At 45.4% G+C, this 27112-nt stretch overlaps 2 protein-coding genes and 1 non-coding gene across 3 annotated transcripts in view; 1 reads left to right on the top strand and 2 right to left on the bottom strand.

Moving 5' to 3' along the window:
- LOC144698080 (uncharacterized) overlaps positions 1 to 27112 on the bottom strand; it is a 642405-nt gene that overhangs the window by 19628 nt on the left and 595665 nt on the right. The window lies entirely within an intron of this gene.
- The window catches only part of LOC144697680 (uncharacterized), a 242269-nt gene that overhangs the window by 183483 nt on the left and 31674 nt on the right, over positions 1 to 27112 (bottom strand). The window lies entirely within an intron of this gene.
- On the top strand, positions 3724 to 3864 carry LOC144698594 (U4 spliceosomal RNA). The gene has a single exon (XR_013580538.1). It is a non-coding gene; the product is annotated as a U4 spliceosomal RNA (small nuclear RNA).

Genomic DNA, 27112 nt, shown 5'->3' with positions numbered 1-27112 from the left:
ACCTTCTGTATGGGGAAAGGGTGGGGAAGTGGGACTGGTTGCACATCTCTTGCAGACACAGTGGGTCAAGCCGCCTTCTGTGTGGGGAAAGGGTGGGGATGTGGGACTGGTTGCACTGCTCTTGCAGACACAGTGGGTCAAGCCGCCTTCTGTACGGGGAAAGGGTGCGGATGTGGGACTGGTTGCACTGCCCCTGTAGGCACACTGGGTCAAACCGCCTTCTGTGTGGGGAAAGGGTGCGGATGTGGGACTGGTTGCACAGCTCTTGCAGACACAGTGGGTCAAAACCGCCTTCTGTGTGGGGAAAGGGTGTGGATGCGGGACTGGTTGCACAGCTCTTGCAGACACAGTGGGTCAAGCCGCCTTCTGTGTGGGGAAAGGGTGGGGAAGTGGGACTGGTTGCACTGCCCTTGTAGGCACAGTGGGTCAAACCATCTCCTCCTTTGTTGTACTTTCCTGTGACTCTGCAATTTGACTCACTTCTGAAAAATGGATCAGACCATTTCAGAAACTTAGAGTCAATTCACTGTTGAGCTCTCATCTAATTTTCATCTTTCATTCACTTTCAGCTGCCGAGGCTCCAAGTGATAGAACTCACTCCCTCAAACTCTCCACCTCTGACCACTCTCTCTCCACTCCTTTAAGATGCTCCTTAAAACCAACCCCTTTTACCACGTTCCTGGCCATCCATCCTAATATCTCCTTCTGGGTGGGTCACGATCAAACTTTGGGAATGCTCCTGTGAATTGCTTTGCGATGTTTTATTGGATTAAATGTCAATCAGTGAAAATTGTTGTTGTTCAGCTCCACACGGTGGGATTGGAGCTGAGGGGACAGAAAGGATCCAGCTCAGTCAGTGGCATTCTGCCTTGTGTGTGGAAGTACAGCTAGGGAGAGATACCTGAACATTTGGGCTCTATTCCTGAGCTGGATGAGTTGTTTTCCCCATGGAGACTATGAAATGTAGTGACAGAGTCAGTGATGGAAGCAGAGACCAGGGCAACATAGAAGAACATGTTAAAAAGGTGATGGAATGACAAGGGGAGAAAGAGCGTGGCGGATTACCGTGAGATTAGGACTAATTCTTTTGGGGAATCTAAACATAGACTTGTTGGAGGTGACAATCTGTTTCTGTTTGGTAATATTTCTGAAACTTTTGGATGTCAAAAACGCATCAATGGATAAATGGCAGCATGAAATATTGGGTACAGTAGATGAAGCTTCACTAATAAATTGGCTTCCCACTATTGTGAGAACCCATTTATCATTCACATGGATTGGGACAGACTTTGGTAAACTGAGATTTCATGGGAATGTGTTAATTATTCATATCTCCCATGGTGATTCCAAGATAAATTACCACCAGGAAATTAGTTATTTAGCGCATTTTTTCTTATTCTTATTTTATTTAATTTACTTATATTATTTATTGTTATTTATCAGTCACTTGTAGGCCAGACCAGGTGAGGATGGCAAATTTCCTTCTCTAAACGACATGAGTAATCAGATGTGTTTTTACGAAAACTGATGATAGTCTCATTGCTTGTGATTGCAGATTTATTAATTGAATTTAAATTCCACCAGCTGCCGTGATGGGATTTGAACCTGTGTCCTCAGAGCATGAGCCTCGGCCTCTGGATTACTCGTACAGATGTCCCGGCTTTAGAAAGACAGCTCATCCTGAAAACAGCCGCAACTTTGCATTCAAAATAAGAAAACGAACACTAGGTGGTTATTGCACCAATCATTATAAAACAGACCAGCATTTAACTTTGCAAATATGCATAAAGTATTGGAGCCAGTGTCCATAAGTTACACATCAAACATCACACAACAAATGTCAAAATGTGTTACTCATAAAAAATCTAAAATACAACAATTCCAGCTACTGACCTGGAGCCTGTATTTAGAAACAGTTACAACTATCATCTTAGTTGGATTTCTCCATTTAGAGCAGTGATCTTAAACTCAGAGGCCAGTTTAACAGTTAAATGTTACAAATGTGCCTCAGCCTTCAGAGGACACGTGCACAATAATTAAGAATATCCAGTTAAGATGGGATGGAAGTCACTTCCATTTAATAAAATGTCTTCCTTTGGATTGTATGAAGTCTGCTTAGCACAAAAAAAAAATCACCTGATTCTGCAAGGGGGTGAATATAAAGTTCGAGTTTGCTGATTTAAATTTGATTGCTTTCTTTGCTCGACTGGAGTCTTCAAAAGATGGGTTGGAAAACACAGGTGGAGCAGCGCACACAGGTTAAAAAATCAATTAAATAGGCGCGTATTATATAAGCACATGAATAAATATCATGTTTCAGTACCTTTTAAGTAACATTTTGCTTTCATTTCTCCTCTTAACATATTTGAGCCAAGTTTAATTATTGGCTCTGAAAGGTTGTATCCTAATTACAACACTCTGGGTGTACCTACACCACATGGACTGCAGCCGTTCAAGAAGGCAGCTCACTACCACCTTCTCAAGGGCAAGTAGGGATTGGAAATAAATGCTGACTCACATTCTGTGCATGGATACACAAAACTGAAAAACTACTAATCACAAATTGAAAACATGGCTGGGGTCAATTGAAATACAGATCTGTAAAAATAATAATTGTAGAAGATGAATCTTGAAATTTAAAAGTAAAAAAACAAAGCTGGAATTATTCAGCAGCATCAGCAGCTGGGGGTGCATGATTCATCAGAACTGCCCTGTCCAGTTCCCAACAATGTATCAACATGAAGTAGAAAACTATCTTCTCCCTGCTCCCACTACACGTCACTGAGTCTGAACTGGTTACAATGTGTCAACATGAAGTAGAAAACTGTCTTCTCCCTGCTCCCACTGCCCCTCACTGAGCCTGAACTGGGTACAATGTGTCAACATGAAGTAGAAAACTCTCTCCTCCCTGCTCCCACTCCCACTCACTGAGTCTGAACTGGATACAATGTGTCAACATGAAGTAGAAAACTCTCTTCTCCCTGATCCCACTCCGCCTCACTAAGTCTGAACTGGGTACAATGTGTCAACATGAAGCAGAAAACTCTCTTCTCCCTGCTCCCACTGCCCCTCACTGAGCCTGAACTGGGTACAATGTGTCAACATGAATTAGAAAACTCTCTCCTCCCTGCTCCCACTCCTCCTCACTGAGTCTGAACTAGGTACAATGTGTCAACATGAAGCAGAAAACTCTCTCCTCCCTGCTCCCACCCCTCCTCACTGAGTCTGAACTGGGTACAATGTGTCAACATGAATTAGAAAACTCTCTCCTCCCTGCTCCTACTCCCCCTCACTGAGTCTGAACTGGGTACAATGCATAAGGAGCCATTACTGTGTCCAGAGCTTTCTAAAATTATTATTTATAAATAACGTTCAAAGTGGTGTTACTATTAGTTATGTTATAGCGGATTAACACAACCATTTAAACTACCCTCTGGGGAGCTTGGACACGTGCTTCCTGCAGACAGGGCATCATTTCACTTCACAAGGTATCAGAGGGAGGATTAGCATACTCCCATCCCATAAGCCTTTCCTTCTCATTTCAACATTCTGGCTGATAAATAATGTTTCAATCTGCTGATATAATTGTAGAAAATAAGTTATAACTGATAAACTCAATCCCAGGCAAGAATGTGCAATGCGCTGAAATCAATTCATGTTGCTCAACACAAGTGTGAACAGTTTGCGTTTGCTAGACCACCACATGTCCGGGGAGACTCTATTAGCTTTGCGCAGCGGCAGTATTGTAGCTAATGAGGTTTAACTGAGGCGTGATTATTGCTTATTGAAAACTTTTCCCAATACCCTGCTATGGTGACTTGTAACAAAGTCACTATTAGCAATTTTTGGTAGTCTTTTCGGAGACTGTTTACATTTGTGAAAAGATAGTAAAATAAGCCCAGAGGATTCTGTTAATATTCAGCAGGCAAGGCAGCATCTGTGAAGAGGTGAGTTTTTCCAGTATTTATCGGTTGTGTTGATTAAACTCTGTCAGTGCTGGGGTTACTAATGCTGTTTAGACATTTTCATGAAATTGATTCGGTAACACTTGTATCACTAAATATTTTCTCACCATTTACACGTTGCTGCTTTTACCTGAGTGAGGATTCAGCGGGAGTGTTGCTACTTTCATCGATTTATGAATCTGTCCCCCTGCTGCCATTTAGCTTCTAATTAGATAACAATTACATCCCCCATGTACTTACTTCTAACCCATTAGAAACGTATGAAATTATTGGATTCAAACAAACCCATCAAATATTTGCTCTTCCTCAGCTCCGCAGTGAGTGAGACAGGGAAAAGTAGAAAGCAGCAATTATGTGGCCCGTCACTGTCCACCAGCCAGCAGGAGAAAGTGGAAATTGCAGTTTCAATCAACGGGTTACTGCCCATGTCTGGGATGCAGATAATGCAACAGGATCCAAATCTCCCACTGCACCAAGCACGGGCTCAGGAAATCGCAAGTAGATGATATCCCATTCACAAAATCTCAGAGCAGTATTTACAGAATGCAAGAGTGAGTTAGTCACAAATAAAAGTAACACGCCACTTTCTACATCTTTTCATTGGATGTGTTTATTTCATCTTCAGTTCTGCTCTTGGGAAAATGGCTGCAGTAAAAGCTTGAACTCATATTCTTCTCTCCCATTGCAATGCTGATCTTTCTAATATACAGGCATTTGGGGGAAGGGATGTGTTTGAATCCCTCTTTACATTATTAGATAGATCTAGAAGCACTGGAGAAGGTGCAAGAAAGGTTTACTGGAATTATGCCAGAATTGGAAATTTATCTCATTCAGAAGAGATTGACCAGGTTAAAAAGGTTTTCCGTGAAGAAAAGGGTGAGGGATGACCTCAGCAAAGCCATTAATATTTGAAAAGGATTTGGAAGATGTTTCCACTTGCGGATAGACAAGAATCAATGTAAATTAGTCACCAGTAAATCCAATGTCGAATTCAGAGGCAACGTCTTTAACCAGAGATGAAAACAGAAAATGATGGAAATGCTCAGCATATCTGGGAATTTCTGTGGATTGAAAACCAGAGTTATGTTTTCAGGCCTGTGCACTGATTCAGTACAGTTCTGCTAAAAAGTCACAGACCTGAAATAAAAACTATTTTTCTCTCTCCACAGATGCTACCAGACCTGTCTTAGTTCCAAAATATTGTCCTTTATTTGAGAGTTATAGCATCGCCTTTCTCTTTTCTTTGAATAGAATGTAGAACTCATTGCCAGAAGGATTAGAGATCCAAGTCTGAGCTGGAAACTTCTGGGTAAAGTCACACTGCAAAAACACAATTCACCAGCTGAATGTGGAAATGGATTCCCTCGATCACCTCATTAGTTGACACAGCAGCAGTCACTTCTGATGGAGAAAACTTTGCGAAGGGATTTTCTCAGTTTGGCCACCTGTTAACAATCCAACTTCAAAAGTTCAAAGGATTTAATTTGCAACAGTCACGTTCTGACTGACAAGGCAGAGTTTAAATGCCCGGCGTATGGAAGGAAAAATCACTTCTTCACCCGGACTGCTGAGAATCCAGTGAATTCACATCTGACTGAAGGGGTTTGTTCTGTTGTTAATTACAGCCAGGACAGAAGTATGGTGGAAGCCCGTGTACTTTGATTGTTCTATTAATCGAATTAATAATTTTAAATTTTCACTCTAAGCGTCCGATCATCATCGGAACATGAAACATAATTTTCCATGCAAGAATATCGCTCTCCTGTGGCGGACCTTTCACCCAGCATTCAGAGCGGGACAGAAGGCGCCTTGTCCAGAACGCCAAGGTCTCGCGCATGCGCATTACGGAGTGTAATTGGCACCTGCGCATTGCGGTCTCCCACCTGAGCATGCGCAGTGTTGTCCTGTGACCGGAGCCGGAGAGCTGGTGAGAAAATGGCGCCGGCAGCAGAAAAACAGAATTAGTGGGTGGGCGGGAGGAATGGAGCTAGCGGAATGGACAGGGAGGCTCCACAAACACTAGGTAAAGACCGTAGAACGTTGATATGAAACTGCTGGTCCCGCGTTTGCAGCGAACAGACCAGAAATGGCTAAATCTCCCTCTGCTCGGTCCGCGGAAGCGGCTGTGCAGCAGGGCGCATGCGCGTTCATTCTGGTCCAGGTAGCAGGAGGAGAGAATTATGTGAATTTCTACCCTGGGCTCACAGGGATGGATTTTGGAAATTCCTTTTCCAGGGAGTTAGAAGGGGAGGATTTACACACAACAAACTCAAACCAAGATAAGTGTTTGTCTCTTCGCGATTTCTATCCTAGACAGACAGTGACGGAGTTTTTTTATAATCTCCTTTTACAGGATGTTGAATGGGAAGGATTTGCAGACGGGAAACTCAAACCAAACATCACATCACGATCTGACAGAGTCACTCAATTCATCAGGATCTGAATATTATCGGCCTCTGAGTGTAAGCACTGAGTTCTGGATCACTCAATCACTCACTGTGTAAAGTTTTTTCCTCACATCCCCCCTATAGGTCTTGCCTCAAATCTTAAATCTGTCCGTAAACCTTTTATGATCAACTAATGTGAACATCTTTATCTATCTGATCTCAACCTATCATAAACTTATACACCTCCATCAAATCTCCCCTCAATCCAGTTTCTCCAAACTAACCTTACAACTAAAATCCCTCATCCCTTACCCTGCTAAATCTCCTCTGCACCTTCTCAAGGACCCTCACATCCTTCATAATGTGTGGTGATCATTGGTTTGCACAGACCCAGATGTTCTGTGTTTGTGTGTATGACATCATCACACATCGACAATTACACGGTGACATCACCCCGCTCCCCAGGTATTTCCTCAACTGGGAGATTTTTCCCTGACTCTACGCTTCTGATATCTTTCCAGCTGCGGGATCCAGCAGGAGATTTTAAATTTAAAAACTAATTATTTCAGAGTTGAGTATTTTTGACTATTCATCAACAGTTTAGAGCTGTTAGTGCTGTTCTGTGTTATCTATGAGAGGTTTCATGGCTCTGGGACTGGTGTGATTCCTTTACTGTGGATCTGAATCCATGTCCATCCATTGATCTGTTTCATCCTCTGCCCTCCCTGATCACCTCTCTGTCATTGTCTAACTTTCTCTGTCATTAATTACGAGTGTATTTTAACTATGTTTAGGATTTTACTGTTCCTTCTGCCAACTGTGTCTAAATGAGGTTTCCTCTGCTGTCCATCCTCCGACCATGAGCTGCTGTCTTACCAGCTTTATCTTCCCACAGTATCTTTCATGGTCAGGAATTGATTTTCCTGCGCTATAGTCCATTTCTCTTCACTTCTGAGCTTATATTGACCATCAGATTCTGCCCACCCTAAAATGGTAATTAATTAATTCTATTGTGTAATGGAATGTACCAAGGTGTTTCACAGGAGTGTTAGAAAGCAACATTTGACACAGAGCCACCTGAAGAGATATCAGGGCAGATGCACAAAAGTTCACTGAAAGAGGAAGGTTTTATGGATTATCTTAAAGGAGGAAAGTGAGGTGGAGAGGTTTAGGGAGGAAATCCCAGAGCTTGTGGCCTTGGCAGCTGCTGGGGGAGACACTAAAGTTGGAGCAGTTAAAATCAGGAATGCTGAGCAGGTCGGAATTAGAGAAGTGTAGATATCTCGGAGGGCTGTGAGGCTGGAGGAGATCACAGAGGAAGGGAGGGAGAGACCATGGAGGGATTTGAAAACGAGGATGAGAAATTTAAAATTGAGGTTCTCCTTAACCCAGAGGCTTTGTAAGTCGGTGAATACAGGGGTGATGGGTGAACAAGACTTGGTGCGATTAAGCAGAGTTTTGGATTACAGGGAGGCTGAATGTGGGAGGCCGGCCGGGAGTGTGTTCGGAGAGTTAAGTCTAGATGGAACAAAGGAATGTATGACAGGTTGAGCAGTTACATAAAGGGATATGTGGATAGTGTGGGAAAAGACTTCAAACAGATTGAATGGTGGAGCAGAATGGGCTGAATGGCCTACTCCTGCTCCTATGTTCCTATGCACAGTCTGGTTAGCCTCAGACAGTTGTCAGTAAGAGGGATGGAGCCGGTGGTCAGGGAGTGGAGTTTGTAGCGGGGACTGAAGACAATGGCTTCAGTCTTCCCAATATTTAAACGGAGGAAATTACTGTTGATCCAGACAAGTCAGGATGGTGTGTGATTTGGAAGGGATCTTGGAGATGATGGTGTTCACATACACCTGCAAGTAGAGCTGGATAGAGGGCCAGTGATAGGTGGAGATAACCAAAAGATGTCACAGACAAAAGGAAAAAGAGGTGTTGAAGGTGGTGATATTATCTAAGGAATGTGCTAATTAAGGGTAGAAAGCAGGATAAACAAGGTACAGATAGCCCTAGTGGGGGTGGGGTGGGGTGAAGGAATCAGAAAAGGCTAAAAGGTAGAGATAAAACAATGGATGGAAATACATTTAAAAATAATGGAAGTAGGTGGGAAAAGAAAAATCTATCTAAATTATTGGGAAAAAAAGGCGGTGGGGGGGGGTGAAATCGGAAAGGGGGTGGGGATGGAGGAGAGAGTTCATGATCTAAAATTGTTGAACTCAATATTCAGCCCGGAAGGCTGTAAAGTGCCTAGTCGGAAGATGAGGTGCTGTTCCTCCAGTTTGCGTTGAGCTTCACTGGAACAATGCAGCAAGCCAAGGATGGACATGTGGGCATGAGAGCAGGGTGGAGTGTTGAACTGGCAAGCGACAGGGAGGTCTGGGTAATGCTTGCGGACAGACCGAAGGTGTTCTGCAAAGCGGTCACCCAGTCTGCGTTTGGTCTCTCCAATGTAGAGGAAACCGCATTGGGAGCAACGAATGCAGTAGACTAAATTGAGGGAAGTGCAAGTGAAATGCTGCTTCACTTGAAAGGAGTGTTTGGGCCCTTGGATGGTGAGGAGAGGGGACGTAAAGGGGCAGGTGTTGCACTTTCTGCGGTTGCATGGGAAGGTGCCGTGGGAAGGGGTTGAGGTGTAGGGGGTGATGGAGGAGTGGACCAGGGTGTCCCGGAGGGTCTACCTCACCACCATCACTCTCCATTCCTCCACTGTTACTAAATTATCCAACTGCTTATCCCACATCCAGTACTGGATGAGCATAAAATTCCTCCAATTAAAAATTGAAGACAAAAGCCATTGTCTTCAATAACTACTACAAATTCCATCCCTTAACTACTGCGACCATCCCTATGAGTTATCATAGGGATACATTGTCCGATGTTTATCAACCCAGGAATCTTTCTTCCTAAACAAGGGAGAGAGAGAGAGAGCTATTTCTGTAATGTTGAATAAATTTCTGAAGATTTTATAAGGTTGTTTAGACAGTGATTTCTTACAGATCTCCCCAGCTTGAGAAGGGAATATCCTTACTGACTTCTCACAACTGATTTCTGACTAACCTCACTATTTCTAAGCTACGAGCTTGTTTTCCTAATTTCTTGATGACAAACTGTAGATAACATACTAAAGCTAATAGAATGATCAGAATCAGCAACACAAACCCTTGAGCTGCCACCAAGAGTAAATGTCAAAACTTTTCCACGAAATGTGATAACTATCGACTTAGATTCATCCTCCCCATCTGCTGATCATCCCACACAATTCTAAATTATAGACATGTTGTAATTACATCTGGTTCAAACAAAAGTTCATGCACGGACTTTAAAGATCCTCCAGCTCTCTGTTCACCTGCATCCACCTTGTGGATATTTTCTAAATCCAGATTCTATTCCCCTCTTTAAATTAATTTGGTTCACTTTGATAGGTTCAATGTGTTTAATTCTTTCCTAAATGTTTGAGAGACAACTTTTCTGTGGAAATTGTGTTAATGTCTTGATAATTTAAAACGTTTTTTTCTACTGGCCACAGTAATCACTCAAGTTATGTTTTCTTTATTCATTCATGGATATGGGCTTCGCTGGCTGGACCAGCATTTGTTGCCCATCCCTAGTTGCGTTTGGGAAGGTGGTGGTGAGCTGCCTTCTTGAACTGCTGTAGTCCATGTGGTGTAGGTACACCCACAGTGCTGTTAGGAAGGGAGTTCCAGGATTTTGACCCAACGACAGTGAAGCAATGGCAATATATTTCCATATCAGGATGGTGAGCGACTTGGAGGGGAATTTCCAGGTGGTGGTGTTCCCATCTATCTGCTGCCCTTGTCCTTCTTGATGGTAGTGATCGTGGGTTTGGATGGTGCTGTCGAAGGAGCATTGGTGAATTCCTGCAGTGCTCGTCATCAAACCCCATCTCCTCTCATCCATTTTCCACCACTTGGCCCGTAACACTGTTAGCTGTGGTGTTTCAAGTGTTCATATAAATACTTCTTAAATGTTGTGAGGGTTCCTGCCTCTACCACCCCCTCAGGCACTGAGTTCCACATTTCACCTGGGCCTGGGGATTTATCCACTTTTAAGGCCGCCATTAGAGACTGAGTCTCAGTTAATCATTGTCCGAATCTGGGGAAGGGAGGGGCAGATTCTGTTAGCAAATGGATTGAAAAATAAAAAAGACCAAGTTCCAGCTCGTACCATTCGCACCTTATGATAACATAGTTATGGGTAATCTTGAGGATGGATAGAGTTGTATTAGAAGCATTTCAGGGAAGGTTCACTCGGTTGATTTCTGGGATGAAAGCATTGTCTTTTTTAAAAATTCATTCACGGGATGTAAGCTTTGCTGGCAGGGTCCCGATAGACCCCACCCTCTGGGTGAAAAGAAAATCCTCAAATCTCCTGTAAACCTTCTGCCCCTTAACTTAAATCTATTTCCCCAGAGTATTGACCCCTCCACTAAAGAGAAAAATGTCTTCCTATCCACCCTATCTATGCCCCTCATAATTTTGTACACCTCTATCAGGTCCCCCCGCAGCCTTCTCTGCTCTGAGGAAAACAACTCCAGCCTATCTAGTCTCTCTTCATAGCTGAAACTCTCCAGCCCAGGCAACATCCTGAGTGAATCTCCTCTGCACCCTCTCCAGTGCAATCACATCCTTCCTATAGTGCGGCAAACAGAACTGCACAGAGTACATCAAATGTGGCCTAATTAATGCTTTATACTGCTCCATCATAACGTCCCTGCTCTTGCATTCAATGCCTTGACTAATATGTCGACAATGTCTGACACTAAGCTGATTTATTTAACCTTTATCCTGAATATTAAACTCCAGCCCAGTTACAGGGATTATTAACATCAGCAGAAACAAACCCCAACTGTTGGGAAGAGCATGGTTCAGTCCTGGATGTGATTGACAACAGCAATAACAGCAGAGTCCAACCCCGGGAGTCACTTGTGAATACACTGGTGTGTCTGCAGGGTGGATGAATGACTGAATCGCTTCCCACACACACAGCAGGTGAACAGTCTCTCTCCAGTGTGAACTCGCTGGTGTGTCAGCAGATCCATTTTGCTTTTATAGCTTTTCACACAGTCGGCACATTTGAAAGGTCTCTTTTCAGAATGAACACGTTGATGTTAAGTGAGCTGGGTTAGTTGAGTGAATTTCCTCCCACACTTGGAGCAGTTGAATGGTTTCTGCCCAGTGAGAACTCGCTGATATGTCAGCAGAATCTTTCTGCTTTTAAAGCACTTTTCACAGTCAGAACATTTAAAAGGTCTCTTGTCAGAGTGAACAAGCTGATGTGAAGTGAGGGTACTTATCTGAGTGAATCCCTTCCCACAGTCAGAACGGCCTCTCTCCAGTGTGAAGTCGCTTGTGTGTCAGTGGGTTGGATAACTGAGTGAATCTCTTCCCACAGTCAGAGCAGGTTAATGGTCTCTCCCCAGTGTGAAATCGCTGGTGTATCAGCAGATTCCTTTTACTTCTAAAGTTCTTCTCATAGTCGCAACACTTAAAAGGTCTCATGTCTGAGCGAAAATGTTGGGGTGAAGTGAGGTGGGTTAGGAGAGTGAACCCCTTCCCACACTCGGAGCAGATGAAAGGCCTCTCCCCAGTGTGAGTGCGCTGATGAGTTTCCAGCTCAAATGGGGATCTGAATCCCTTCCCACAGTCCCAGCATTTCCACGGTTTCTCCATGGTGTCTGTGTCCCCGTGTCTCTCCATGTTGGACGATCAGTTGAATCCTTGCCCACAGACAGAACACTTGCACAGTTTCTCCCCGCTGTGCATGGTAAGATGTTATTTTCAGATGGTGTAACAGGTTAAAGCTCTTTCCACAGTCAGTTCACTGGAACACTCTCACTCGGGTGTGTGTGTGTGTCTCGGTGCTTTTACAGTCACACTGATGTTTGAAATCTTGTCCCACAGACAGAACAGATAAAGATTTCTCCTTCCACAGTCAAAGATCAAAGATATTTAGGTCCAACATCGGGAATTATAGACCAGTCAGCCTGACGTCTGTAGTGGGGAAAATTCTAGAGTCCATTATAGAAGATTTAATAGCTGAGCACTTGGAAAACAGTGGTAGAATCGGACAGGTTCAGCATGGGTTTATGAAAGGGAAAACATGCTTGACAAATCTACTAGAATTTTTCGAGGATGTAACTCATAAAGTTGATGAGGGGGAGCAAGTGGATGTGGTTTATTTGGACTTTCAGAAGGTTTTCGACAAAGTCCCACGAAAGAGATTAGCATGTAAAATTAAAGTGCATGGGATTGGGGATAGTATATTGAGATAGACAGAAAACTGGTTGACAGACAGGAAACAAAAAGTAGGAATAAATGGGTCTTTTTCCGAATGGCAGGCAGTGATGAGTGGGGTACCGCAGAGATCAGTGCTGATTAATATATCACAAGATATATTAATGATTTAGATGAGGGAACTAAATGTCATATCTCCAAATTTGCGGATGACACAAAGCTGGGTGGGAGGGTGAGCCATGAGGAGGTTGCAGAGATACTTCAGTGTGATTTAGATAAGCTGACTGAGTGGGCAAATGCATGGCAGATGCAGTGTAATGTGGATAAATCTGAAGTTATCCACTTTGCTAGCAAAAACAGGAAGGCAGATTATTATCTGAATGGCTATAAATTGAGAGAGGGGAATGTGCAATGAGACCTGGGTGTCCTCGTACACCAGTCACTGAAAGTAAGCATGCAGGTGCAGCAGGTGGTAAAGGAGGCAAATGGTATGTTGGCCTTCCTAGTGAGAGGATTCGAGTACAGGAGCAGGGGTGTCTTGCTGCAATTAAACAGGGCCTTGGTGAGACCACACCTGGAATATTGTTTGCAGCTTTGGTCTCCTTATCTGAGGAAGGATGTTCTTGCTATAGAGGAAGTGCAGTGAACATTTACCAGATTGATCCCTGGGATGGCGGGACTGACATGTGAGGATAGATTTCGGGAAGGAAATCTGCCGTCCTTATCTGGTCTTACTTATGACTCCAGATCCACACTGAAATGTGGTTAGTCTTAAGTACCCTCTGAAATGGTGTGGCAAGCACTTGCTTCAAGGGCAACAAATGCTGTCGCTGCCCACATTCCATGAAAGAAAGTTTTTAACACCACCGCCACTGAATGGCTACAATTTCGGAAGGAAGTGAAGACAGAGGGTCCAGAAAAGATGCAAGAGAACGGTTCCTCTTCCAAGGATAACAAACCAACTTCACCTCACCTAATTGAAGTTCCGATCTCTCGTGAATCTTTCCTCCACACTCTCACATTCTTCCTAAAGCTCAGAATTGGACACAATGCTGCAGTTGGGTCCAAAGCAGTGTTTTATTCAGGTTCATTCTAATTTGGTTGATTTTGTACTTTATTCCCGTATTCATAAAGCCCAGGATTCCACATGCTTTATTCACTAATTTCTCAGCCTGCCCCGCCATCTTCAATGATTTGTGCACATATAGCCCCAGATTACGCTGCTCCTTTTACAATTGTATCCTTTATATTGCCTCTCCTTGTTCTTCCTACCGAAATGAATCACTTCACACCGCTCTGAATGAAATTTTATCTGCCACCTGTCTGCCCATTCCACCATCGTGTCTATGTCCTCTTGAGGTTTATCACCATCCTCCCCACTGTAAACACAACTTGAAAATTTGGTGTTGTTTGCAAATTTTGAAATGCAGCCCTGCACACACAAGTCTAAATCATTAATATATATCAAGAAGTCAGTGGTCAGACTACCGACCCCTTGTGATCCCACTGTATACTTTTCCTCAATTTGAAAAAGCAACCGTTCACCATGCATGTTGTTGCCTGTCACACAGCCAATGCTGCCTCTGCCCCAAGGATTTTAACTCTGCTGACAAGCCTGTTACTTGGCACTGTATCAAATGCCGTTTAGCAGTTCATGTGCACATCAACCGTGTTACCCTCATCATCATTCTCTGTTGCCTTATCAAAAACTCAAGAAATTTAGTTCAACACGATTGTCCTGAAAAAATTGTACAAGTGACCTAATTTTGACCTGAATTGCCGCTTCTAAATGCTTTCCCACACAGAGGTTAAACTGACTGGTCTGTCAATGCTGGGCTGACCCTTCCATTTAAGATTACTAAGGATTTAATATTAGTGCCAGGAAGTGTGGGGAAAATGTGAGGAGTTGTGAAATTGTAAATTTAAAGACACTGATAACTGATAAATAGCTCAATAAATAATCAGTTTTCAAGACATAAAGTACATATAAATTAATTTATGAATAACTGAATTGAATTATTAATAATGTCAAGTAGAGTGCTTGGAATGAAGAAACGAAAATTACTGCAATGCTTAAAACATGAAATGAAAAGGTTAAAAACTGGAAACACTCAGCAGGTCTGGAAGAATCTGTAGAGAGAGAAACAGAATTAACGTTTCAGGTCTGTGAGCCATTGAAAGGGGGGAGGTGGAAGAGGAACAGAAAGAAAGGTCTATGAAAGGCTGCAGGGCGAGAGAGATTAACTGACAAAATGTTTCATAATGCAAGGTCAAAGGGAGTGGTAATGGGACTATTAAAAACACAAAAGCTGCTTCTAGATTAGGTGTGAATGGCACGATAACAACAGTCTGAATGCAATGTGAAGAAAATGAGAGAAATAAGAAAGGAAAACTGGGACTTAAAAGAAATAAGGAAAAAATGAGGGCAGAGATAATTACTTGGTTAAACAGGGATCCAGGGACAAAAGCAGAAGGTGGGAATCACTTTGAATGGAGCAGCGGGATAGAGACAAGTCAGAGAATTATAGAATGGTTGCAGCAAAAGGAGGCCATTCAGCCAGTCGTGTCTGTATTAGGCCCCTGAAGGGACAATTTACCTAATGCCACGTCCCTGCCTTTGCACCATAGCCCTGCAATTAAACAAGATTGAACAATTCTTAAACAAAACTTGTATGAAACAAGATATTTACGCGAAGGGACAGCAGAAAAAAAAGAAAAGCAACTTGTTTACAGAGTGTATCGGGGGCGGGGAGCAGCATAATGTACCTGTGCAGGTCAGTGAGGATCCCCAAGGTCCATCAGCCGTCTGCATGCAGTGTTTAGTGGGCCCTGGAGGAGGGGAGGATGGAACCATTTGGGACACAGCACAGGGCAGGAGGTCACCCCTCCCCCACTGTCCTGGTAACACGAAGGACTCACCTTGGACTGTCCCACACCTGGGCCGGGCGGGGTCAAGGTGCAGGAAGCTGCAAGCTGGTAGGTTGAGCTGTGAACTGGGCAGAGTTTGTCCCCTTCACTGTCAGGGCTGATGGCCTGAAGGTGCTGGGGATATGGTTCGCAGGGACCAGAGCATGCGTTAGAAACTGGAAGGAGCGAGTGTCTATGGTGAAAAGGAAACTGGGCATGTGGGAGCGACGCTCCCTCTCCATTGCGGGTAAGAACCTGGTCATCAGGTGTGAGGCACTCTCGCTGTTGCTGTACATGGCGCAGGTCTGGCCCATTCCACACTCCTGCGTGGTGGCGATCACTTGAGCCATCTTCCGCTTCATCTGGAGGTCAAAAATGGATCGTGTCCGCAGGGACGCGATGTACAAGCCTCTAGATAAAGGGGGAAAAAACGTGCCCAACATCGCCCTCATACTGATGGCCACCTTTGTGTGTGGCTGCATCAAGCGGTGCGTAGACCCTCAGTACGCAAACACCAAGTGTCACCACGTGCTGAGGTTCTACCTGTCCCCGGTGTTGCGAAGGATGGGTCTGGCCACGCTGCCGCGGAACGCTCCAAGTGTTGGACCGTGCCGTACCACCTGTCCCTCGTGGAAAAATTTATGCAGAAAAACCCCTTTGACCACAAGTCCATCTGGCAGTGGTCAGCACGTAACGTCTTAGAGGCCCTGAGGGAAAAGGAGAGGGTGGATCCTGTGGGATGGTTCCCCGAGCAGACTGTCAAAGTCATTTGGCAGAATGCCTCATCGCCAGAACTTTCCAACAAGCACCAAGACGTGGCTTGTCTGGTGGTGAGAAAGGCCCTCCCCGTCAGATCCTTCCTACACGCCAGGAGTCTCACCCCCTCGGCACGTTGCCCTCGAGGTGGCTGTGGTGGGGAAGAGACCGTTGTTCACCTCCTTGTAGATTGTGCCTTTGCAAAGAAGGTCTGGAGAGAGATGCAGTGGTTGCTGTCGAGGTTCATCCCGAGCAGTTCTGTGACACAGGACTCTGTGCTCTACGGGCTGTTCCCAGGGACACACACCGAGACAAACATCAACTGCAGCTGGAGGATCATCAACTCGGTGAAAGACACTCGTTGGTCTGCCCGAAACTTGTTGGTCTTCCAGCGCAAAGAGTTGTCCCCGACCGAGTGTTGCAGACTGGCACATTCCAAAGTCCAGGACTACGTGCTGAGGGACACACTAAAGCTTGGGGCAGCCACCGCAAAGGCACAATGGGGAAGGGTCGCTGCCTAAGAACTTTCTGCCACAGTGCACCGAGGGACTGGGAACTGTTTAAATCCCCTCGGGCTGTACAGCTCAAAATGAATGTCTGCAAATGATTGTAATATTGTTTGTTCTGATGCACCTGGTGATACATGTTGTAAAAGTTGAACCTGATTGTACCTTTGTAATGGTGTTTTTGAAATGGTTTGGAATGTGGTTGAAGATATTTTATGAATAAAGTATATTTTTGCAAAAAAAAAATCACGACTTTAATAAAGACTTCCTAGACAAACCTCTGGGTTCTGAGTGTTCACTCCGTTTTTCCGCGACAGATGGCGACGAGGATGGGATCCAACTGAAGTCCAGTGGCCTCTTAAGTTGGAGAGGTATTTGAAAACCTGGACCGTCGGATCTTTGAAAAAGAATCCTCGCGGAGAAAGGGAGAGACTCTCCTAAATTGGTGAGAATACGAACTGCATCCTAGCTGAAAGGGGGAGTGCAGTTAAGTAGCGTCCCAGCTACCTCTTAAGTTGGAGAGGTGGCCTCTTAAGTTGGAGAGGTGAAAGGGGGATGAACAAGCATCCTAGCTGAAAGGGGGAGTGCTTGAAAAAGGGTAGCTACCAACCGAAAAGATTTGAAAGACCCAAGGATTTGGAAGAATTGTTGAGGAATTCTTAAACACCGGTGGGCGCATAGGTAGGCAAAACGCACTGCGCTGTTTAATTGTGTTTCCTTTCCAGATAAAATGGGAAATCGTGGCAGCAGAGAGGCATCTGCCGCATCTCCGGCTCCACGGGAATTCAAAAACAGACCAAACCCAGAACCCAAATCAGGAACTTTGAAGATGGGCAAGAGAACGGAAAAACGCATGAAAATGGTAACCAGGGCTCGGCAGAAGGTAGGAGATCTGCTGGTCCCTCCGGGGTCGCCAGCTGACGTTGTTATAACAGAACCGGGAGAGGACAGGTATGCGGAGCCTTTTAGTAGTAACTTATATGGCTGGACACAAGGGGAATGGCCGTATGGCTGCAGTTTTAAAATACCCCTCATCAAGACCTGGTGGGATGGAGTTGCGAATGGGGCCGGAGATCCTACTTGGGATTTTAATTATATGCTGGGTTGTTTTGAAAAATGGATGGAGGTAGCAAAGCGGCATCAGCCCCCCAAACAAAAGAGTAAACAGGAGGGTTTGGCTTCTGATAATGAGACCCCGACCAACCGAGGGGGTACCCCTGATACCACCCTAAAGGAGAAAACTCCCGCTCCAGAGCCTGAAAACCCCTCTGCCCCTCCTCCTTATCCCACTAACTGCGGACTACTGGGGCCTTATCCCCAGTTCCCTAGACTCATGTCGCCCGTTTCTGACAGCCCTTGTCAGCCTCCTCTACCTGATACCCTGACAGAATAACTAATAGAGATGGTAGCGGCTTGGAGACAGTCTAATAGAGTGGCGAGACCAGGTGCGGAAGCCGGAGCAGAGGCAGAAGCGGGTCCGGGACCATCAAATCCCGTCCCAACTGACGACAAGCGTAAACACCCTTCCCGATTCAGGGGGTCGGAATCTGATAGTGAAAGTAAGAAAGTGACTTGGCTAAATGGAGCCATCACACGAAGCCTCTCTAGACAGATAGCAGCTGACTCTGCCTCTCATGCATTTCAGGCCCCTAAAATAATGATTGGAGACATGGCCGTACTTAAACCTTGGACCCCAGCTGAGGCTCGCACCATGATAGCCGAGGCACCCAACCCCATTAAGCGTCCCGCAGCCTTCCTCAATTGGTTGGAGCAAATGTGTGCAATTTATCCACCCCTTCCAGGTGACTTACAAGCCTTATTAAAATTTGCTTATGGCAGCTCCTGGGCCACATTCCGGTGCCACCTGGGGAAAATGGGGATTGGCGGTCCGATGATGATCAAGCTGACATGGGAAATGAAAGTTTAGAGCATTGGTTACGAGGGAGGGGACGTATTGCAATTATGGGGGCAGCACAGAGACATGGGGGCCTGAGGGAAGTAACTCGGTGTTTGCAGAAGAAAGATGAGGGCGCCCCTGATTTTATTGCCAGATTCAGTAATACCTGGGAAGAGTATGCAGGCGTTCCCTTGGAGGGCAACGGGCCCTTGGCTATTCAGACGCTGCTGAACTGTATGCTGCCCCAACAAGCCCAGGCCTTTAAGATGCGAAATCTAAATTGGCAAACTATGCGCTGGTCCGAAATTACCCCTACCTTGGTCAATATGGACCGTGAGGGACTGTTTGCTAGCCCCCGGGAGCACCCCAAACAACAAAAGACCCAATTCTATTGTCAGGAACAGGGCAGATGTAAGGGACAGGCTAGGGGTCTGAGACAGGACAAATCCCAAGACATTTGCCGTAAATGCGGGAAGAAAGGGCACTGGGCCAGGGACTGCCCATCTACTCCCCCCAAGGAGCCTGCTATGCCACACAGGCAGCCGATAACCGGGGTTCCCTCCTTTACTTATAATAACCCTTTTCCACAAAATTAGCGGGGCCCAGGGGAGGTTATGGTACAGGGAGCGGTTATATCACTTTCCCAAGACTCGGAAGCACAACCTATGGTAACCCTTAGAATAGGAGATACACATTTACGAGCCTTGGTGGACACTGGCGCTACCCTGTCCTCTGTACCTCCCTCCCTGGGATTACCCCTTAGTCAGAACAGGGTAGTGACTGTGGGAGTGTCTGGGGTTCCTTTATCAGAGCCCCTATCAAAATGGGTTGTTTTATCATTAAAAGACAACCATGTAGAGGAGACACTGATAGTATCAGCAACCACTCCCTTACCACTGCTAGGACACCAGACCCTGTGCAAATTAGGAGACACTATCTACTGTACCCCTCAGGGCATGTATACGGAGGTACCCTCGCCCCAGACCCATCAGCTAATGTCCCTACTGCTTACCCCCGAAGCTGAGCCCGAACCGACCTTATACTGCTGGCAACTTGAGGGTAACCCTTATGCGGCAAAGATGGGCCGCTTGTGGCAGGAAATTGATAAGCTGCCGTTTTTAACTCCTGTTCGGACTCTGAAAAGCCTGTTACAGGTGGTGCAGTATTACTCTCGCTTACACTGTACTGTGTGGATTACAATGACAGATGACCCTGAGTATCACCAAAAGGCCAATGCTCTTGCAGGACAGTTAACCTCCGTCAGCCCCGACCGCTACATTTATTTCGGGGAAGCGGGCACAGGCGTCCCGGTGCACCTAACCACAGAGCAGCAGCCCCTGTTCCGTATGGACCTTGATTCAAGCCCCACTTGACACTCGCTAATCGCCCCTCTTCCTGGCAAAGCACATAGATCCCATGATTAAACGGTTACAGTCGGCCTCTACCTCTGAATGCATTGGATCTTTTGAGTGGTTTGGACCTGCTGAGGGTAGAATATACCTCCCTGGTATTTCCTGTCAGTTAATCGACCCTCTTGCTGAATTTCAGCGGCAGCAGCCCCCTGAGCAGCCCAGCCTCATTGGCCCTCCAGCCTTGGACATAATCAATAGCGATTTGTAGGCCCTGCACAATACTCATGTAGGCCGACTGCTCACTGCCCCGGACCACCGTGTCATACTGCGAAAGGATGTTGTGCTGCCCTGCGTTCGACAGTACCGACTGACCCCTGAAGCTGAGGCAGGCATCGCATCAGTCATAGACTCTCTGCTCCAACAAGGGGTTCTCAAGCCTACTGTCAGCACCTGTAACACACCAACACTGCCTATACCTAAAGTTGGACGGCCAGATGAATGGCGTTTTGTGCAGGACTTGCGAGCTGTAATTCCCATAGCCCCGGTGGTGCCCGATGTAAATGTGATTCTATCCTCTATCCCGTCTGAAGCTGCGGTTTACACTGTAGTTGACTTGTGTTCTGCATTCTTTTCCATCCCTCTCCACCCTGATAGCCAGTTGTTTGCTTTTACATATAAAGGACGACAATGTACCTGGACACGGCTTCCCCAAGGGTATACAGAGAGCCCCGCTGTGTATGCAGCTGCTGTGAAATGTGATTTGGAAGAATGCTGTCTGAATGGAAACTCTACCCTGATACAATATGCAGATGACCTTTTAGTGGCCTCACCTACCCTGCTGGACTGTGTAGAGGACTCAGTGACTTTGCTCCAATTCTTAGCTACAAGAGGCCACAGGGTATCGAGGTCTAAACTACAGTTCTGCCAGTCACAAGTCCAGTACCTGGGATTCACCTTGAAGGCTGGAACTCGGCAAATAGGACCTGAGCGAGTACAGGCTATCCTACGAATACCCCCTCCGAAGACTAAAAAGGAAGTCCTTTCTTTTCTAGGCATGGTTGGCTATTGTCGACAATGGATACCCGATTATCGCCTGCATGATGCTGTCCTCTGTGCTGCTACTCTGAAAGAAGCACCTGCACTCGTTCAATGGACTCCAGAACGGGAGTCAGCATTCCGAGCCCTCAAGACAGCTGTAACAACAGCCCAGGCTTTGGGGCTACCTAACTATGCGTGCCCTTTTCAGTTGCACGTCTGTGAGAAGGAAGGAATCTCCATGGGAGTGCTTACACAGGACCATGGAGGAGGAAGGAGGTCAGTTGTTTACTACTCTACGGCTCTCCCTGCTGTAGTACTGGGAATGCCTGCTTGTCTCCGTGCCATAGCAGCCACCGCTGCCATGGTCGAAAAGTCTTTACCGTTGGACCTCGACCACCCTTGTCAGGTGCAAGTACCCCATGCTGTCATGTTACTTTTAAACTCCGCCGCTATACAACATTTTACTGCCTTACGACGTACAGGATACGAAGTAATTTTGCTATCACATCCCTATTATACTTACCGCCGATCGCCTGCAATAATCCTGCTACCTTTGTGCCGGAGCCCTCAACTGACGCGGAGCATGACTGCCTCACAGTGGTCGAACAGTCCACTTCCCCCAGGGTGGATCTGCGGATAGACCCCCTGCTCGATCCGGATGTTATCTTTTACACTGACAGCTCTTCTCATCGACCAAGAGACTATTTATTCCTCACCGGTTATGCCATCGTGGACCCACACCACACTGTGGAAGCCTATGCATTGCCCCCTGGCACTTCAGCGCAGGCAGCGGAACTTTTTGCCCTCACCCGAGCCTGCATCCTGGCCGGTGATCAGGCAGCCAATATTTACACCGATTCCCGCTATGCCTTTGGTGTTGTGCATGATTTCAGACAGATATGGAAAAATCGGGGTTTTATTACATCAGCGGGAAAGTCCATCAAGCATTCCCAACTTGTATTAAACCTCCTCGAAGCAATTCAGTTGCCCAAGCGCCTGGCAATTATTAAATGTGAAGCACACACTAATTTAACTGATGATGTCTCCAAAGGGAATGCCCGCGCTGACCAGGCAGCCAAAGGAGTAGCTGCCGCACAAGTACCTCTCCTGTAAGCTCTCCGCATCTCCAGCCACCCTCCCATCCCTGATTTAGAGTCTTCTGAACTACAGATAGCGCAACAAAACTCTACTCAACAGGAAAAGCGGACATGGGAACGGGCACAATGCAGTCCTAAGGAAGGAGTTTGGATTCATCCAGATGGGTGGGTGGTATGTCTCCGAAGTCTGTTTTTGCCCCTGTATCGCCTAGTGCATGCATAGGCACACATGGGCAAAGGAGGGATGCAACATGCGATTAACCAACAATGGTTTGCGCCAGGCATAACCCCAACCATACAAAAAATCACTCGCTCTTGTTCAATTTGCCAGCAGAATAACAAAGGGCCAGCAGCCAAGTATGATCACCTCCCGATGCTCAAGATACCCTTCGAAAATTTACAGATTGATTTTGTACATATGCCCCCGGCCTTGGGATATAAGTATATGCTAGTGATAGTGGACATGTTCACCCGAAGCTTATCCCACACGAAAAGATGATGCTCGAACGGTAGTGAAAATATTGTGGAAAGAAATAATACCTAGATACGGAATACCTATGGGAATAAATAGTGACCGAGGGACTCACTTTACCGGAGAGATAGTAAAAGACTTAGCGCAGGTTATGGGATTTCAGTGGGAATTGCATATTCCCTACCAGCCAAAGTCCTCAGGGATGGTAGAAAGGGTAAATGGGGAATTTAAAAACGCCCTGTCTAAAGTTTGTCAGGATAATAAACTCCCGTGGCCAGAAGCACTCCCAGTAGTGCTTTATGCTATGCGAAATAGAAACAATAGAGCCACTGGAATAACGCCCCATGAAGCTCTTATGGGACATCCTATGACTACTGGAGCCCAGCCCCCTGTATGTGCCGAAAAATTAGCCTTAGTTTGGAACGATGAACAGACTTTGGCTTACGCCCAAGCACTATGCAAAACTGCAGCTGAATTGCATGAGAGAGTAAGGTGGGCTCAGGTGACCGCAGAAGATACTCCTATACACAACTTCCAGCCAGGTGATCAAGTGTATGTAAAAAATCTAAATAAAGACTCTCTTTCTCCTAGGTGGAAAGGACCCGACCTCGTGTTGCTAACAGCTCGGTCAGCTTTGAAGGGAAGGAAGACTGGATCCATGTCACCCGCTGTAAAAAACATTGTCTGGCGACAGTATAGCAACTGTTACTAAGTGATTTAACTTGCATTATGTATAGGATATTGTTATTTGTTATATTCCGCAGAGTATGCCCAAGGGACCCTCACCCAAACACCTTTTTGTCTCTATGCCGCACCTATGCTAGAGAGGTAGGACAGGGTGCCTGTGGGATATGTGCCCAGACTCCCCAACATGGGAGAGAGATGGGTAATTGGTGTGCTGTTCCTCTAAATGACGCTGAGTATGCTGACGTTCGAACTTTGGATATTGTAACACCACAGCACAATATGTTTAGGGGTTGGTTCCGTCGCTCTCCACCTGCCAATGGGTGGAACTACACAGAACATGGGATTAGAATTAGACCCCCGTTAGAGCCGGTAAACGCCACCTGCTGGTGTTCCAACCTTACACTGAGCACTTATGATCTGGGATGAAGCTCCTGTCATACTACAGTATCATACATCTTTGACCTATCTGTCCGAAAGCCCGCCGGTGCTGAACATCCACCAGACCCTCTTAATGGTACATATTGGCTTTGTGGAGATAAAGCTTACCCCTGGTTGCCTGGGATGCCTCAGCTGTCCTTTTTCTCTAACATGTCTGTAGGAAATTCGGAAAAGAACAAAACCACTCCCACCTGGAGTGGCTGTTGCTACCTAGCATACTTAAATCCCTATCTTCGCCATATAGGTAAATCAGATATGCACCCACATTGGCGCCTACATCGCCGTGGCATCTCGGAATCTGAACGATTCTGGATGATTGCTTTGCCCCCTTATGGATCAGCTCGTAATTTACGTGAAATTATCAACCTGGCAGCTGCGCTTGAAAAAGTCGCTAATTCAACGGCTGATGCTCTGATTAAAACACAGAAGCAGATCTCAGCCAGCACCACTGAAATGATAGCAATACGCCTAACCATATTACAAAACAGGATGGCCCTTGACTTCCTTCTAGCTGAAAAAGGTGGCACTTGTGCTATGATAGGCTCAGAGTGCTGCACTTCAGTCCCCGATGTCTCTGAAAATATCACTGACTTGGGAAAGCATGTCATGGACAAGGTACAAGAAATAAAGAAGGCTGGGGAAAGTTCGAGCGATTTTTATAAAAAAGATTCTCAGTGGTCTACAATACTAGGTTGGTTTTCTGGTTGAGGAAGTTGGTTGCTATACTTTTTAATTGGGATAGTCGTAGCATGTATCATAGGGTGCTGTGCGTGTGTTACTTTACGGATTTGCTGCTCCCAGATTATCAATAGTGTCTCCACTGGATTAGGGGGTGCCCCAATCATTCCCCAAATGATGCGCACTGGCCCCAGCGAAGCCCACTGGTGGGGAGAGAAAGTTTACCCCGCCAGGGACCGGCCTTTTCCTCATGGTTATGAACCCCCGTATGATGATGAAGATATTATTCCTCACTGGTGTTAATCTAAAAGAAAAGATTAACAAGGAGGGACAGTGGAGGAATAAAATATGTGTGTAATTGGGGATGAAATAAAATACACATATAATTGTGAATGAAATAAAATACACGTATAATTGTGAATGAAATAAAATACACATACAATTGTGAATGAAATAAAATACACCTATATTTGTGAGAGAAATAAACTTAAAATACATGTATAATGTAATTTACTGTAGACTGTCCCCAAACAGTCACGCAGCCAGCACATAAATTAGCAAATCAAAGGGCCAGTGCTACCTTCCCAGACTAAGGGGCTCCGGATGTCAGATACGGTGGCAAAATCTAAGAGAAAAAAACTATTGTGAGTGTGCATTGCCCAGGATATGTAACCAATTATCACTGTCTATTTGCTAAACCATTGACATTGTCCTGTCTATTTGCTAAACCATTGACATTGTCCTGTCTATTTGCTAAACCATTGACATTGTCCTGTCCATTTGCTAAACCATTGACATTGTCCTGTCCATTTGCTAAACCATTGACATTGTCCTGTCTATTTGCTAAACCATTGACATTGTCCTGTCTAATCGTGAAACCATTAACACTGATTGCTATTTTTTGAAACCATTTGAAACTATTGTAATTGCCCAAGTTTCTGTCACGAATCTTTTGCTTTATCTATGTGTGTAAAGAGGTGCTAGGCCTGCTGAGTTTTTCCAGGTAATTCTGTTTTTGTTAGGCAGAGACTGGTTCGCTCCGTTGTATGCAACTAGGCTCTCCGTGATATCACGACTTTAATAAAGACTTCCTAGACAAACCTCCAGGTTCTGAGTGTTCATTCCGTTTTTCTGCGACAGATTCTGTGGTGACAAGTGGTCCTCGTGTTTTTATCTGAGACAGGCCTCAGCCCAGTCATTTGCCCCGAGTGTTGATGTGATGGTTCAAGCGAAGAGATGCCGGGTACCGGGAGCAGCAGGAACAATAAATAAAACGAAGGTGTCAGTAAATACTGATATAGTTTATTTGTATCTAGTTCCATTTTTATAAATTCTGCTGAATGTGGCCCTCACCCAGTGTCAGGATATTGGATCAGAGCCACCATGGAAAATGAATTTGACACTGGTGAGATAGACAATGTCAACCGGATCCTCAGTATCTCTAACCTCCTCCAGCCCCACAACCCTTCCTGTAAATACAAGGTGGTGTTCTTGGATTACACCCTGAGATAGACAATGTAATTATATTTTAACCTTTATTCTTCAAGTAAAGTATCTCTCGTCGGGCTGTTCTCAAGGTTGCGCAAGATGAAACCAAACAGTGATTTATTTGTACTTCTTGCAGTTTAGTTACTGTATTCACTGCTCATGATGTGGTCTGCTCTACATTGGGAAGACCAAACACAGATTGGGTGATCACTTTGTGGAACAACCTCCGTTCAGTCTGTCAGCTTGACCCTGAGCTTCCGGTCACTTGTCATTTTAATTCTCCGCCCCACTCCCACTCTGACCTCTCTGTCCTTGGCCTCCTGCGGTGTTTCAATGAAGCTCAATGGGGACTCGAGGAACAGCAGCTCATCTTTCAATTCGGCACTTTACAACCTTCCACACTCAACATCGAGTTCAGCAGTTTCTGCACCAACAGTGAGTTGTCAGGATCTGGAACATTCTACCTGGAAAGGTGCTGGAACCTGATTCTATCAGGAATTTTAAAAGGGAGTTGACAGGGATTTGGGATTGAGGAACTTACAGGGTTACAAATAGAAAGTGGGTGTGTGGGACGAATACAACTGCTCTTTCAAAGAGACAGCACAAGCACAAAGGGTTGAATGGCCTCCTTCTGTGCTCTAAGTTTCGATGATTCTAGGAGTTGGCCATTTAGCCCCTCGAGTCTGTCCCACTATGCAATCAGATCACGGCTGATCTGTGACCCTTTGTCTCCTGTCCCTTGATTTATACCTTGTGTTAGGAAGGATCTATCAATGCCAGATTGAAACTGAACATTGATCAAGCATGAACTGCTAATTCAGGAAGAGAATTCCAAACTTCTCCCAACTTTTTCTGAAGAAGATTTTCCTAATCTCATCCCTGAAAGTTCTGGCTCTAAGTTTTAGACTATGTTCCTCAGTCCTGGATTCCCCAACCAATGGAAATTGTTCCCTTCTATCTACCACACCATGTCCAATTTATATCATGAAAACTTCGAGAAAATCCTCCCCAAACTTCTAAATTCCAGGGAATACAAACCTCGCCGTGAGATGATGAATATTGGCAGAATGAATAGGGTACTCAATGGTACAGTCCTAAAGGGTGTGTAGGGACCTGGGGTTGATGTGCATACACATTTGAAGGCGAAAGGACATATTGAGAGAGCAGTATGCAAAATATATGAGATCGTG

Source organism: Cetorhinus maximus, chromosome 23 (genome assembly GCF_964194155.1).
Source record: "Cetorhinus maximus chromosome 23, sCetMax3.hap1.1, whole genome shotgun sequence".
NCBI classification, from domain to species: Eukaryota; Metazoa; Chordata; class Chondrichthyes; order Lamniformes; family Cetorhinidae; genus Cetorhinus; species Cetorhinus maximus.
Note: the sequence above shows the minus strand (reverse complement) of the source record. Positions and strands in the feature narration are given on the sequence as shown.